The sequence below is a fragment of the Ursus maritimus genome, unplaced genomic scaffold, assembly GCF_017311325.1.
Source record: "Ursus maritimus isolate PB19 unplaced genomic scaffold, ASM1731132v1 scaffold_3, whole genome shotgun sequence".
In the NCBI taxonomy this organism is placed as follows: Eukaryota; Metazoa; Chordata; class Mammalia; order Carnivora; family Ursidae; genus Ursus; species Ursus maritimus.
In genome coordinates this window covers 3,154,340-3,168,278 of record NW_024425563.1, presented here as the reverse complement: position 1 = coordinate 3,168,278, position 13,939 = coordinate 3,154,340, and the positions used below count along the sequence as shown (strand labels likewise).

At 44.0% G+C, this 13,939-nt stretch overlaps 1 long non-coding RNA gene across 1 annotated transcript in view; it reads right to left on the bottom strand.

The window, feature by feature from the left end:
• Window positions 1-516: 516 nt before the first annotated feature.
• LOC121105773 overlaps window positions 517-13,939 on the bottom strand; it is a 17,890-nt gene continuing 4,467 nt past the window's right edge. Inside the window, exon 2 of the long non-coding RNA XR_005838430.1 lies at window positions 517-1,117. This is a non-coding gene — a long non-coding RNA (uncharacterized LOC121105773). The remainder of the gene's footprint in view (window positions 1,118-13,939) is intronic.

The following is a 13,939-nucleotide window of genomic DNA, read 5'->3' as shown; positions in this document are numbered from 1 at the left end:
CCCAAATAATCATTTTTCAGTTTGTGATACTCAGTGGGGCACAGTGCCAGCTGCTGAGACCTGACCGAGCTGTTTGAGACTTATTAGCACAGCACAGGTGAAAATGAGTAAAGTCGTAGTGAAATTTGTTCATAGTATATTGAATATAAAAGCCTATTGTGTAGTGATGTTCATGGAAAAACAGAAAAGCACTAAAATCTAAAAGAAGTTAAAATAATTCAGTGTCTCTCAAGGTAAATATAGGAATTTTAGGGGCCCTTTCACAAGATATTAATGAAAACCATTTCCATTACCAGAAAAAAAGCCAGACATTTCAACATGTAACAATGTTTTCATGAATAACATGCTCAAAAGAGAAAATGGTGGCAAAATTAGGTATGTGGCTCCTTTAAATGAGTTAAAGTACCTTTTTCTTTCCTTTTTTTTTCATTTCCTAACATGAACAAGTATTTTGGACCTTAAGCTTAGAACAAATCTAGGGACTATGAATCTGAAAAAAAAAACAAACACTCTTTGTTTATGGACATTCTATTCCTAGTCAATTCTAAAGACACATTTTCTAAGAGATTCAAAACCAATTACATCAAAGTTCTATTACTGTCCTCTGTTTTCTGAGTAGGATTTACAAGTAACTCTTGACTCAGTTTAAATCAGTTCATCTTCTGAGGCGCCTGGGTGGCTCAGTCGGTTAAGTTTCCGATTCTTGATTTCAGCTCAGGTCATGATCTCAGGGTTGTGAGATCGACTCCCAAGTTGGGAGTCTGCTTCTCTCTCTCCCTTTGCCCTCCACCCCCGCTCATTTTCTCTCTCCCTCTCTCTCTCTCTGTCTCTCTCTAAAATAAATAACTCTAAAAAAAACCAGTTCATCTTCTTCCCTCAAGTACACGCTGCTCCTTCAGAGACAGAGACCGCAGGAAGTGTCTTACCAGCTGGGAGTATGGAGGCTATAGGATGAATCAGAAGGAAAGTCACAGGAAGGAAACAGCTGGTGTGCTTCGATTGGGTGCTATTCCGACTCTCTGCTATTTCCTTTGAAACGTAAGAAAACTCACTGGGGTCAGTGTTGAGGGTCTCGGTATTCATCTTGTGCCTGCGCTGCTCACATACTCAGAAGAGTCTGCTCCACACCCATAGAGAGAAAAGAAAGTAAGCTTATGAAAAACAGAGAGCAACCTTGATGAACCCGTTGCCCAGGCAACCAGTTTCAATGATTAATTGATTGAAGAGTGTTCTGGATAATCGTAACATGTTCTAAGTGGGAGAATTTACTTAGTCTATTTGCCTATGTGTGGGAGCTCCAAGAACATTCACAGAAGTATCAAAACTAGTGTTGAGTTCCATGTTCCAGTGCTACAGAAAATATTCAGTGTATTGGAGGATAGGCATCATAACATCATAAACACTGAATTTCTACATTTTAAGCTTTGTGATTCGTGTATTTCATTCCATTTACCTACTGCCCATTAGAATCAGAGAAAGAAGTTTCATTTATACCTTCTTTAGCGGTGATATTTACAAAAAGATTCATCAGAGATTAGCACACCTGAAACTCAACCCATCGATGTTTGCCAGTTTGCCACAGTGCATTCTTCCAGGCAGTCCCTTCTTGAAACCCATCCTAGGAATAGTTGCTTATATCCTGAATCAGATATTTTCAGGTATAAAAGTATTAATTCCAGTCTTCTTGGTGCTGAATGAAGATCCAAAAACACAAATAAAAATGAGAGGCTTTGCTGGGACTTGAGCGGGACCACATCAAGATTTCCCTTTCCTCCCTCCTCTGTACTTTCTTCTCGGTTTTTTTCCTTGGTGTTCACTGATCCTCTCTTCTGTCTTGCTTGATGTAGTGTCATTCCTCCTCTCCATTTCTTTAGTGCTCAGATGGGAGGCTCGGAGAATTTGGAGTTGGTAAGGTAAAACATGCCAGAGGAAGGTTAAAATCAGGGGAAACTTTCACCTTGTATCTTGTAATAATAATTTTGTTCATAATAATTAAATATTTGTTCAGATGTTCATTCTTATTGGCAAAAAAGAAAAAAAAAGCTTACTTACTCACACTGCCACTTCATGTCCTTGATGGGCCTCTGTTACCTTGCATCAAGTTCTCAGACCTGTTTTCCTCTTATTCCATCCCCATAACAATTTGGGGCTACCTACTGCTGCCTTCCAGCTGACTTGTCTATCCCTGTTCTTACAACTTAGGACTCCACGTCTACCTGGAGTGCAGGGGACTCTTAGTTCTCCTGTGCCCCGTGATTAGAGCCAGTGGGGAGCTGTGACAAGCCAAGACTAGCCCAGGTGCTTGCAAAGGGCAAAGGAATCACAGAATGGATAGCGGGAGAAGGTAGTTGTAAAGTCCAGCTGTGGTCACATGACCATGTGCAAAACAACAGCCTCACCCAGACTGTTCCATCAGCTCCGCCACTGTGTAAGGTCCAGTCACTATAATAAATTCCTTGTCTATCTCGTGGTTGCTCCGCTTCTCTGAGTACACCCTGATTCAGGGTAGATGATATACAAATTCATGTGCATACGCAACTTCCTGTCCTCTTCCCAGGTTAGAACAAAGAAACTGTCCTTCTGACTCTAAAGCTTTAGATCTTGTCCCACGTGTTTACATCCTGAGTCGCCTCGCAATTATTCTTTCTCTCCCTCTCAATCTCTCTTTATTGGGTCTTCCAAAAGGCTTTTATTTTTTTAAAGATTTATTTATTTGAGAGAGAGAGTGAGTGAGAGAGAGCGCACGTGCACAAGTCAGGGGAGGGGCAGAGGGAGAGGAAGAGAATCTTTAAGCAGACTCCATGCTGAGCTTGCAGCCCAATGCTGGGCTCGATCCTATGACCCTGAAACCATGACCTGAGCTGAAACCAAGAGTCCGCCGCTTAACCGACTGAACCACCCAGGTGCCCCCAAAAAGCTTTTAAATAAGATCGTGCTGGTGGTTCAGTTGGTTAAGTGGCCGACTCTTGGTTTCAACTCAGGTCATGATCTCAGGGTCATAGGATTGAGGCCCAGGTTGCGCTCCTTGCTCAGCAGGGAGTCTGCTTCTCCCTCTCCCTCTGCCTGCCACTCCCCCTGCTTGTGCTCTCTCTCTCTCTGACACATAAATAAAGTCTTTTAAAAAATGAAATAAATAAGTCCATGCTTTTACACATGACCACTTTATGAAGTCCAACCTCTCTCTTACCCCGGATCCCTGAGCCACTGCAAGAGCAGTTCATAGTGGAATTGGCATGTGAGTTAGAAAAGATTGTAGGCCATGGAGATTTCAAACACTGCTGCAGGAGAATCTAGCCATAAAATACAAGACCAGAGGCGCAAGTGTGAAAATGGACAGGCACGAAGTCCGCTCTCAGGGGGCAAGGGAAAGTAGTGGGAGAGGTCCTGCTAGCATGCAAGCAGTCCCCAAGCACTGGGATAAATAAAAGACAACCATTTCTTCCATACTTGTACCCTTCTCTCAAGATTCAAAGTCAATGGAGGGAGCAACGAATCTGTCAACCCCGCGTTGATTCCTCTCCTCCCTTTACACCGTGGCGGAACAGAGGCTTGGAGTCTTTCAGTACCTCCGATATTTTCAGTACCTCTCGATTTCTTGTTCCTCTAACATCTGTCCGCGGCGGCGGATGGCAATTACCCTCTATAACTGAAGTTTTGTCTTAGGAAAAGTATTTGTGGCAGCAATAACAGCAAACAAATTAGTGTATTTTTTCTACTTCCTCTACTTATACAGATAAGCAAAACATACTTGTGAATCCTTCTGTCCCTTTTTATTTAAAAAATGTAATTGTACAGCTAGTTTGCACTTACTATGTCGTGGCATGCCTCCAAGTTAATATGGATGCTTCTAACTTTAAAAAAAAAGTTGCATAGTTCATTTCACGGTTCTACCATGATTAATTGAACCTTAACCTGAATGCCCACTTAAAGAGATACCTCTGGGTTTTTGCCACCACAAACCACACAGCAATAAACAGCTTTGAACTACAGTTAAGAACTGGTGCTTTCGTTTCTGTAAAATTGAATTTCAACTCTTGGAGAAGGATTCCTGGATCACAGAATATACACATTGTTAATTTTAATGGATCCTCCTTTTCTATTGGGGATTATTTCTTCCCCAAATTATATTTCCCTCAGCAATTTTCATTACTATCAGCAACGTGTAGGATAGCTCCTTTCCCTACACTCTCACCAACTTTGGATGACACGCTATTTTTCTGCCCATCAAATTAGAAAAATGAAAAAGACTTCAAAAAGTAAACTACGGCATTTCCCTGTCTGCAAGTAAGATTGAGCACTTTTTCATGTCTTAATTTGCTTTTAGCACAGCCGTAACACTCATTTTTAATTCATGTTCTATATCAGGAAAGCTTTGCAAGTTCAACCCTCGCAGGATGCTTGGGTGGCAAGTGTGTATGTGTCTGTGTGTATAAGAGGGTGAACTATACATGCACAAATTCTTACATATACAGACATATGCACACGTATCTGTGTATGGAAGACATGTAGCAAGGTGTTGACATTGGTGAGCCTAGGTTATGATACATGTATTCTCATTATTCTTTCAACTTTTCCGGAAGCGTGAACATTTTTCAAAATCAATTGTGGGAGAAAGGTGGCCTCTCCAGGTGCGAGCACGGTATATCTCACGTCTCATGGGTTTTCCAAGACTCAGACACGGTGGGCCTCAAAAAATGCTGCTTCCAGAAAGATCTGCCTTTCTTTTACCTCAGAAAGGCTCTGTAGCTATTCGGACGCTGTCATTGTAGCAACGACCTGGAGATGAATGCAGCTGGCTGGGGTAAGTTTAGAGTCGGACAAACAGCTGTGGGCAGCAGGAATGAATGCTGGGAACCACCACAGGCTCTGATCTAATTGATTGATTGGCTTAAAAACTCCTGCAGCACGTAAAGCTTAATCGGCACAGAGAGGGCTGGGGGGGGGGGCGGTCCCAAGACGATGATAACACGAGCAAGTGCGCCTACTCAGAGTTCCAACACGACCGGGGTTCTTGGTTCTTAAACACGGCACCCTGATTATCTCCTGAGCGCAGACGGCGGGGGGAAGCATGTTCCCGAAGCATCGCGGCCACACTTCTGCCTTCAGCTCCTGGGAAGGCCCGTTTGGCTGATCTGCAGGATGGATGCCGTGCCTGTGAACACCGAACGGTAATGCTCCCCGAGAAGTGAGACTGCGCTGCCGTCCCCCAAAATGCAGAGCTCATTCTGCCGGCACCACTTTGTGGACCTTAGGGGTCAAGGTTTTGAGAGTTCTAGAGCTGAGGAGGGCTACAGTATAGAGCAAAAGAGCAAGATTTGTGATACTGCGTTAAATTATTTAACAGCAGGGAAAATCACGTGACAGAGCTGCAATCCTTGTAAAGTTCCCCACTTAACTGTCACTCCTCAACCCACTTTGTCCTCTGCTTTCTCTGCTGTACAGACCAGAAGGCTAAATATGAAATTTCCTAGCTTCTTTTGTAGCAAGCATTAGCCGTGTAATACAATGCTTGTCGACCCAATGTGAGTGAAGGCTCCTGTGGAGGCGTTCTGGGGGAAAATCTGCTTTCCCGGCTCACTGGTTCAGGTGCGCAGGGCGCAGGCCGAGCTGGGCAGAACGCCACACTCCTTCGCTAACCTTCTCTTTCTTCTGGGAAAAGGACGAGGTGCTTGGATGTGCAGCAGGCAGTGTGAAAGCAGGAGGTGGTAAGCCAGCCTGCAGGGGACGGTGGGGTGCAAAGACAGAGCTGCGTCCTCGGTGATCCTGCTGTCACTGCTCTAGCCCGAGGCTGCCACGCAGTCATTCCAGTAGGAAGCACTGCTCATGAGGCATTCAGCTACCTCTAGCTAACCACGTTCTTGGTTCCCTGCGATCCTTTTAAAAAGATTACAAAGTAATACCTAGAGCAGCAGATGGTCGACATCGGCATATGGCATTATGATTTTAAAATTTTATTATCATCCACCAAAGTAGGGCAAAATTTAATATTGCTAAGAGGAGTGAAAACTGTGACATTCTCAATATTTTTAAATAAATGGTTTCATAATAATCATGAGTTCTCCATTCTGCTGAAGGTAGTTGTTGCTGGAGGAGGTAATTCATCTCAAAGAGACTGTTTTAGACTGGAAGGTACTGAGCTGCTCTTACCGTTGAATTTCTTATTAAAGCATAATGCATATACAAAGCATAACGCACAGCAACACGCACAAGTCCTACGTTTACAGCTGGAAGAATGTCACAAGTGGGCTCACCGTGTAACCAGCAAGAACTGGAACACGACCCCCTTCTCGTCACTGCTCCCTGACCATAGCCAACTATCGTGATTTCTGATGCCCTAGAGCCGTTTTCCTGTGGGTAGAACTGGATAAATGGAATTCCACATTAAGCAGAATTCTGCGTCTGTCATCCTTTGCTCGAAATTCTGAGAGGGGCATCGTAGTTGTGATATGTGTGATGCAGTCTGCTCGCGCATAGCGTTGTGTAGTATTCCATGGTGAAGGGCCAGCTTACTCAGGGAACTTCCCACAGATAAGGTGATAAAGGGGGGACGTTGGTTCAATAGGATGTTGTGGGGGACTCGGTATCAGAGGCTCAAAACTTCTGTGAGTCCTCGGAGAGTAGCGCTGCCAGAGACCCTGTGGGCAGGAAGGACACATTCACATGCGTGGTGGTAGAACGGCTGCCCTCCACAGATGGCTGGCTCCAATGCGGGCCCGTCTGGGACACTATGCAAGTGGCTGGTCGATCCCCTCAGGGGGGTGGTCCCGATGTGGGGGCCCCGCGTTGGTCTCTGCTATTGGCAGGTTGGATACTAGGCAGTGAGAGTAACTGAATGAGGCCTGATGGGAGGCAGTCTGTACTGTTCTGCCACGGCTTCTCCACGCAGCTGTTGGCCTGCACCAGGTCGGCCAGTGACAGAGGCTGGCTGTCCCCAGCTGGCTGGGCCATTCTGCCGTGAGGATTTCATCCTGTGTGGTTGCCCTCTGGAGGTGTTCCAAGTAATTGAAAAAGAGAGAGCGATGTTCCCACTTTGCGTGTACTCCCTTTGGCCCCTCCACATGTTGCTTTCACAGACCACCTTCTTCCCAATCTTCCGCCTTCCTGACCTTTAGACCCCGCTAACGAGTCTTCATATATTCTTACTTTGGGTCATTTCTTTCTGCACAAAACGGGTGATCAGGTGCACCGCCCAGAGCTCTGTTGATCGACAGGTACTGTCTTTCAAGGCCACCCCAGAGCGCGGCCACAAGCGCCAGCGGTCTTTCCTCCGGCTTGGGCCAACACCAAGCTGACCCATCTGTGTGAGCCACTCTCAGCCTTTCTCGCAGCCCGTCAGCCAGTCATGCAGCCACAGCTGTGAGCTGAGGGGCAGGTGCTCACACAGTGACGACAGAGGACAGGGCGGTCTGGGCTACCTGCTTGGGGAGCTTACTTGGGTCTCCAGCTCTGCTCTGGAGCATTTCCATTTTATGCTGTTTTGCTGCTGGGCCCACCCAATCTTGCGGGCGGGTCTGCAAGAACCGGGTCTTGGTTCTATCTTGTTCTACTGCCACTTAATGTCTCCTTCTCAGATGCTCTGTCTCCGCTGAAGCCCTCGTGCACCCCAAGCTGCTTTTCCAATGGCGAAGGCTTTCTGTGCAGATGGCAGGACTTCGCATCAGAGCCCCAGGAACTTTTACCGTGACTCCCTTATTGGTGTTCACTGCAAAATCTACATGGAGTCTTTTCCCATCCCAGGTACATGCAGTACCATAAGGTTTGCCAAGTCTCACAGCCCAAGCAGAAGGGCTCCTTTCCCTGCCCCCAGGACCTCTGGTAGATCCCCCTCCTGCTCTTGGCCCCAGCCAGAGGTCGCAGCCTCCTCATGTCAGCGGGGATAGGAATCAGAGCAGTGTTCTCAAGTGTGCAACACACTGCCTACGGCATCCAAAATGCCTACCACGCATTATACTTCCTTTTTAGCGGAGGCCTATCCCAGATGCAGTGCTTTTTCTTTTACTTTGGAAGGACTGTCCTGCCGTGTCCCAGACAACTGGACCCCTCCTATCTTCACTGACCGAGCAGCTGCCTGGATCCTCGGAGGGTTTATTCCCTCCCCTTTGCAGCACACATACTTTACCAAGGACTAGCAAACTGCCATCCAGTTCTATCGATGTTCTGTGTTATCACAGTGGACCAGTGTGACATTCTGATGAAGGCTGACAACTGCACTTCCCAATGTTGGTCTCAGGGCTCCGTTACAATTCTTCAGAATGACTGAGTCTCCCAAAGAGACTTTGTTTACATGAGCTATCTCTATGTATACTTACTGGAATATACATTTAAATGGACAAATTTAAGACCTATTTGTGTATTAATCTGTTAGCGATAAAATAATAAGTCCATTACATGTTTACATAAATAGCATGTCTTTAGGAAAAATGACTATATTTTTTCAGAAAAAATTTTTGAGTGGCATTGTTTAACATTTTTGCAAATCTTTTCAAGACAGCTGGAATCTCATATCTGTTTCTGCACTCCATCTGTTGTGATACGTTATTTTGGTGTAAGTTTATGAAGAAAATTTAGCCTCACAGAAATATATAGTTGAAAAGTGGAAGACTGTATTAATAGTCTTTTTAGATAATTGTGGCTATTTTTCTATGATGGTATATCAAAACTCAATATGTGGTAGTTTCCTAAAGGTTTGTTGTGATGTGGAATCTGAAATCCTTATCCTGCTCTTTCTGTACCCCGTTAGTGTCCATTGGTCTATTTTGCCTTTTGAAATGGATCTTTTATCCCTTTGTGATTTTTGTAGCATCATGCACTGGTCACTGATGCAACTTCCAGATGTTGACACATTTCATCACCTAACGTCAAAGACTCACGTTTGTTAATATCACCACCAATCGCATCAGAAAGGCCTTTAAATATTGGGAAGCTGTCAAGTTCACTGTGGTGGATATGAGTTTTCCAAAACTCTAATTTTCCCTTGAAAGCTCACCTTTTCTTATGGGCAACAAACACTATCCATTGTTTTGCCTGAAGTGAAGGCTCACTTCATTCATTTTGAGAAAATATCTGCCAAATACCCAAGACGCCATAATGATAGTTTATTATCTGTCAGTAGTTCTCTCAAGTAAAAATGGTGTTTCACTTAAAAAAAAAAGCTATTAGTTCAACTCTAGCAATCACATGTGTGCTGTTCCTTAAGACAACCATCGTCTTTCAGTGCGTGCTGGAAACGCAGTACGCATACCTTCGGTTTGTTACACCGACATTTTTTTTTTTTGAGATTTTATTTATTTGACACAGAGAGAGACAGCCAACAAGAGAGGGAACACAGCAGGGGGAGTGGGAGAGGAAGAAGCAGGCTCCCAACCGAGGAGCCTGATGTGGGGCTTGATCCCGGAACGCCGGGATCACGCCCTGAGCCGAAGGCAGACGCTTAACGACTGAGCCACCCAGGCACCCCTGTTACACTGACTTTTAAAAAGATGTGTATTCAAAGGTCAGGATTTAATATAATTAATAATATATAATTTAATATATTGATGTAATAGAATTCTATTACTATAATTAATGTAATTTAATATAATTAATGCTTCCTTAGGAACTTCTTCAGTGAAACTGGCCATTTTTTCTTTGGTTTTCTTCCTGTGGGCGCACGGAGCAAGGAATCCCAGTGATGACGCTGCAATCTGACTCCATTGCTCCGATCCGTGCTCAGCTGCCCACAGGCTAACTCACCATCGCTTTCACACCCTCAGTGAAAATGTCAACCCAGTGAAAAAAGCAAACGGTATCTTAATATTATTGTGAAAATAGTTTTGACCTTGAAGACCCGCTGAAAGGGGCTGAGGGGCTCCTTGGGGTTTACAGACCACGCTTTGAAAACCACTAGTCTAGATGATCCAGGGTCCTCCAGACTGTTTTATGACACAGAGAGGGGGAGTTAAGGTAGCTTTGGAGCAAGAAGGTCAATGTCTGCCATTGGCTGTTTCAAGTGAGTTCCAAGTGCTTTGATTGTCCTGTCTGATGGGAATGGGAAATAGCTCAGGGGCCAGCTCAGCGTCTGCATGCCAGTCCTGGAAGCCACGTTAATCCACTCCAGCAGATAGGCCAGGTCAGCTGGATCTGCAACGGGCTGTGCAACTGTGCTAATCATACTTGATTAAGTTTGGTAGATCACTGTCATCGGCCAGGATCCAGATGATGTTGTAAGGATTAAGTAGTGAATAGTGTGCGGATAAGACAAGCAGGTGATAATCTCTGCCATTTCCCTTCAGCTGTGTTGTTATTTGCTATCTTGGAGACTTCCTCTTGGCCTTCCCTATTATAACAGTTTTTACCCCACAGGGTCAACCAACCAATGTGGGGTTCTGCCAACTACCATAAATGCATTCTAATCCTATACTTGGGAACTGGAGAAATAACCACCGGGGAAGGCCCACTGACCCAGCACATCCACTCTGATCTGGACCTTGACCATTTATTGGCTGGCCTCCCATCGTTCCTGCTCCGACAAGACCATAGTAGCACTTTGGATTCCTAAATATCAGTGTTAATTCAGACTGTGTCCAACAGTCCTCAAAAGGTCTGGTTATTTCCTATCCTCCATGCACAGTTAGCTGTGCATGATAGCTCCCAGTTCTTTGGGGGGAAGGACTGAGGCTATTTCTCCCGAGTGTACCTGGTTCTGCATTGTAGGGTCATTTATCATAGATACCTGCCTTCTCCTTCAGCCCATGGGTCCTGGGCCTGAGAAGTGGTTCAGGGGTGATCACTGGGCAGGTCATTGTGGCTCTCTTCTTAGCGCTATCTACCATCAGCCTCCTCATCGTCCATGCTTGGTTTGTTTTGGGTGCATACCTTACCCAGTACTCTTGCTGACTAGCCATCTATCTAGGCTCGACGGTCACTGTGCTCCGTTCACAATCTCCATAGCTCACTGAATGCACCCTCCTGCCAGCCACTCTGACCTTGTCATTTGTTGCAGTAATTATGGGAGGAGCACGATGTTATCTGAGAGGTGCAACTTCTATAACCATGTCCTGATCTTATTTTATAAGATTTCAGTAACAATTTAGCATCTATTTATTCCTGGATTCACCTTCTTCAGAATAATTATGCTTTTTTAAAAAGTTATCTTAATTTTTATATTACAGTGTTTCCACTCAGAGAGCTTTAATTGTGCCTATATTAAACATGAAAAACAGTAGTTTACTTGGGAGATCTTTTTTTTTTCTGATTTTGTTCTTTCAGCAAATATTTATGAAGCCTAATACATTTTAGGCTCTGTTGGGTGCGATAGAAAAACAACAATAAAGAAAAGTTGTCTGACTTGAGGAATTAATTACTCAGCCTCATGAATTGCCTATGACTGGAACAGTCAACCAGTTAATGTAGTTCATTCAGGAAGACATGGGATTAGGGGCCAGTAGTTTGTGCTTGAGCCAAAAGAGTGTAGCAGGTGGTCTATTACCCTGGGGTTGCTCTGAATGATGACCTGTCATCCTTGCTACACATTCTCCCTGACCACGTCTATGTGTGTTGTCCTATGCTGATGGACCCAGAGAATGACCCAGAGTTAGTGGTCTCCAAATGAGGTACATGGATGCAGGTGTGGGTAAGGCAGTCAGTGGGGGTTTAGGCTGAAAATAACTTCTACTTGTAACCTTTACCCTTTGAAAAAGGGGAAAAAACACACTCTATCATATAAAATCTAGACTGTGACTAGCACATTTCTTCTCCTGGTCATAGGATGTGTATGGAACTTGAGATACCCTGAATGAAACGTAGGATCTCCCCCAGCACCTCATTCTTTCAGCTGTCAGTATATCGTGACTTGTGGTTGTTTTCTACTCTTCAGTAGATTAGATGAAGAAAAAAGTAGACTTTGTATGTATAAACAGGGGTAAGCAATTGTGTTAAAATTGTGGGGACCACTGTCTCTTAAGCTGTAAACTAGATGCATGCTAGTCACTCCATCCATGATCCATTTCCATTTTCTTCTTGACAAAGCAGCAGCCTGGATTTTGGTGGCCATTATTAAGCATGTGGAGAAGGTGAGCCTTTAGGTCATGCAGAATGGCTCCTCTGGTTATTTTTATCTTCTATCGCCTTTGGAAAAATTGGTTGGGAATAACACTGAGTTCTATGAATTGTTTTGGTCTTTCCCTTACCACTAAGTGGTCTCTTAGGGCAGCTATGGACTGAATTGTACCCCCCCCATTCCTATGTTGAAACCCTAATTCCCAATGTGACTGGTGACTGTATGTGGAGATAGTCTTTAGAAGGTTAAATCCAGTCATGAGGGTGGGTCCCTAATCCAACAGGATTATGGCCTTAGAAGAGAAAGATATCTCTCTCTCTCTCTCTCCCTCTCTCTCTCTCTCTCTCTCTCCAACTGTCTGCAAACCAGGAAGAGAGTCCTCATCAGAACCTGTCCATGCTGACACTCTGATCTCAGACTTCCAGACTCCAGAGCTGTGAACTGCTCAATTTCTGTTGTGTAAGCCACAGTCTGTGGTATTTTGTTATATCAGCCCAAGCTGATGAAGACAAAGCTTGTAGTTAACTGTTGTGAAATCTTGATTATTAGTGCAGTAAAACAGACTGATCAAGAGCAAAGATTGGGCCACACTCAGGCTCAAATCTCATGTGATTTTGGGTAAGTTTCTTTATCTCCAAGACTCCATTTCCTCAATTATAAAGTAGGGATAATAGGGCCACCTGGGTGTCTCAGTCAGTTAGGCATGACTCTTGATTCCTGCTTAGGTCAAGATCTCAGGTCATTGGATCAAGACTCACGTCAGGCTCTGTGCTAGTCGTCGAATCTGCTCAAGATTCTCTCTCTCCCCCTGTCCCTCCCCTCCTTCCCATGCTCTCTCTTTCCCTCTCTCAAAAAACAAAAGAAAATAAAAAGAAAATAAATGAATAAAATAACATAAAAATAACAATTCCTTAAAATTTGTTTGAGGTATGATCATACAAGGATATGTATTTGATACCTGGTTTATAATATAGACTTTATATAATAACAATAATGCTTTAATGATTTATTGATCTCTTGGGGCGCCTGGGTGGCTCAGTCATTAAGCATCTGCCTTCGACTCAGGGAGTGGTCCCAGGGTCCTGGGATCGAGCCCCACATTGGGCTCCCTGCTCCCCTGGGAGCCTGTTTCTTCCTCTCCCACTCCCCCTGCTTGTGTTCCCTCTCTCACTGGCTGTCTCTCTTTCTGTCAAATAAATAAAGAAAATCTTTTAAAAAATGATTTATTGATCTCATAAAATTGTGATGGTTTAGGTGGGTAGGAAAAATGTTATCCCTCCGATCTTTGCAGTGGGACAGAATAAAGTTATATTCTGCATTCTCCCATTTTTCTCACCTTTAAACTTGTAATTAAGAATCTTTGTATTGGTCTATGTGTCTGTTTTTGTGCCAGTACCATGCTGGCTTTGTGATCACAGCTTTGTAGTATAGCTTGAAATCCGGCAACGTGATGCCCCCAGCTTTGTTTTTCCTTTTCAACAATTCCTTGGCGATTTGGGCTCTTTTCTGGTTCCACACAAATTTTAGGGCTGTTTGTTCCAGTTCTTTGAAAAATGTCATTGGTATTTTCATCAGGATAGCATTGAAAGTATAGATTGCTCTGGGTAGCACGGACATTTTAACTTTGTTAATTCTTCCGATCCATGAGCATGGAATATTTTTCCATCTTTTTGTGTCTTCTTCAATGTCTTTCAAGAGTGATTTGTAGTTTCTAAAATATAGATCCTTTACGTCTCTGGTTAAGTTAATTCCAAGATAATGTATGATTTTGGTGCTATTGTAAATGGAATAGATTCCCTAATTGCTCTTTCTTCAGTCTCATTGTTCGTGTATAGAAATGCAACTGATTTCTGAGCATTAATTTTGTATCCCACCACATTACTGAATTGCTCTATAACTTCT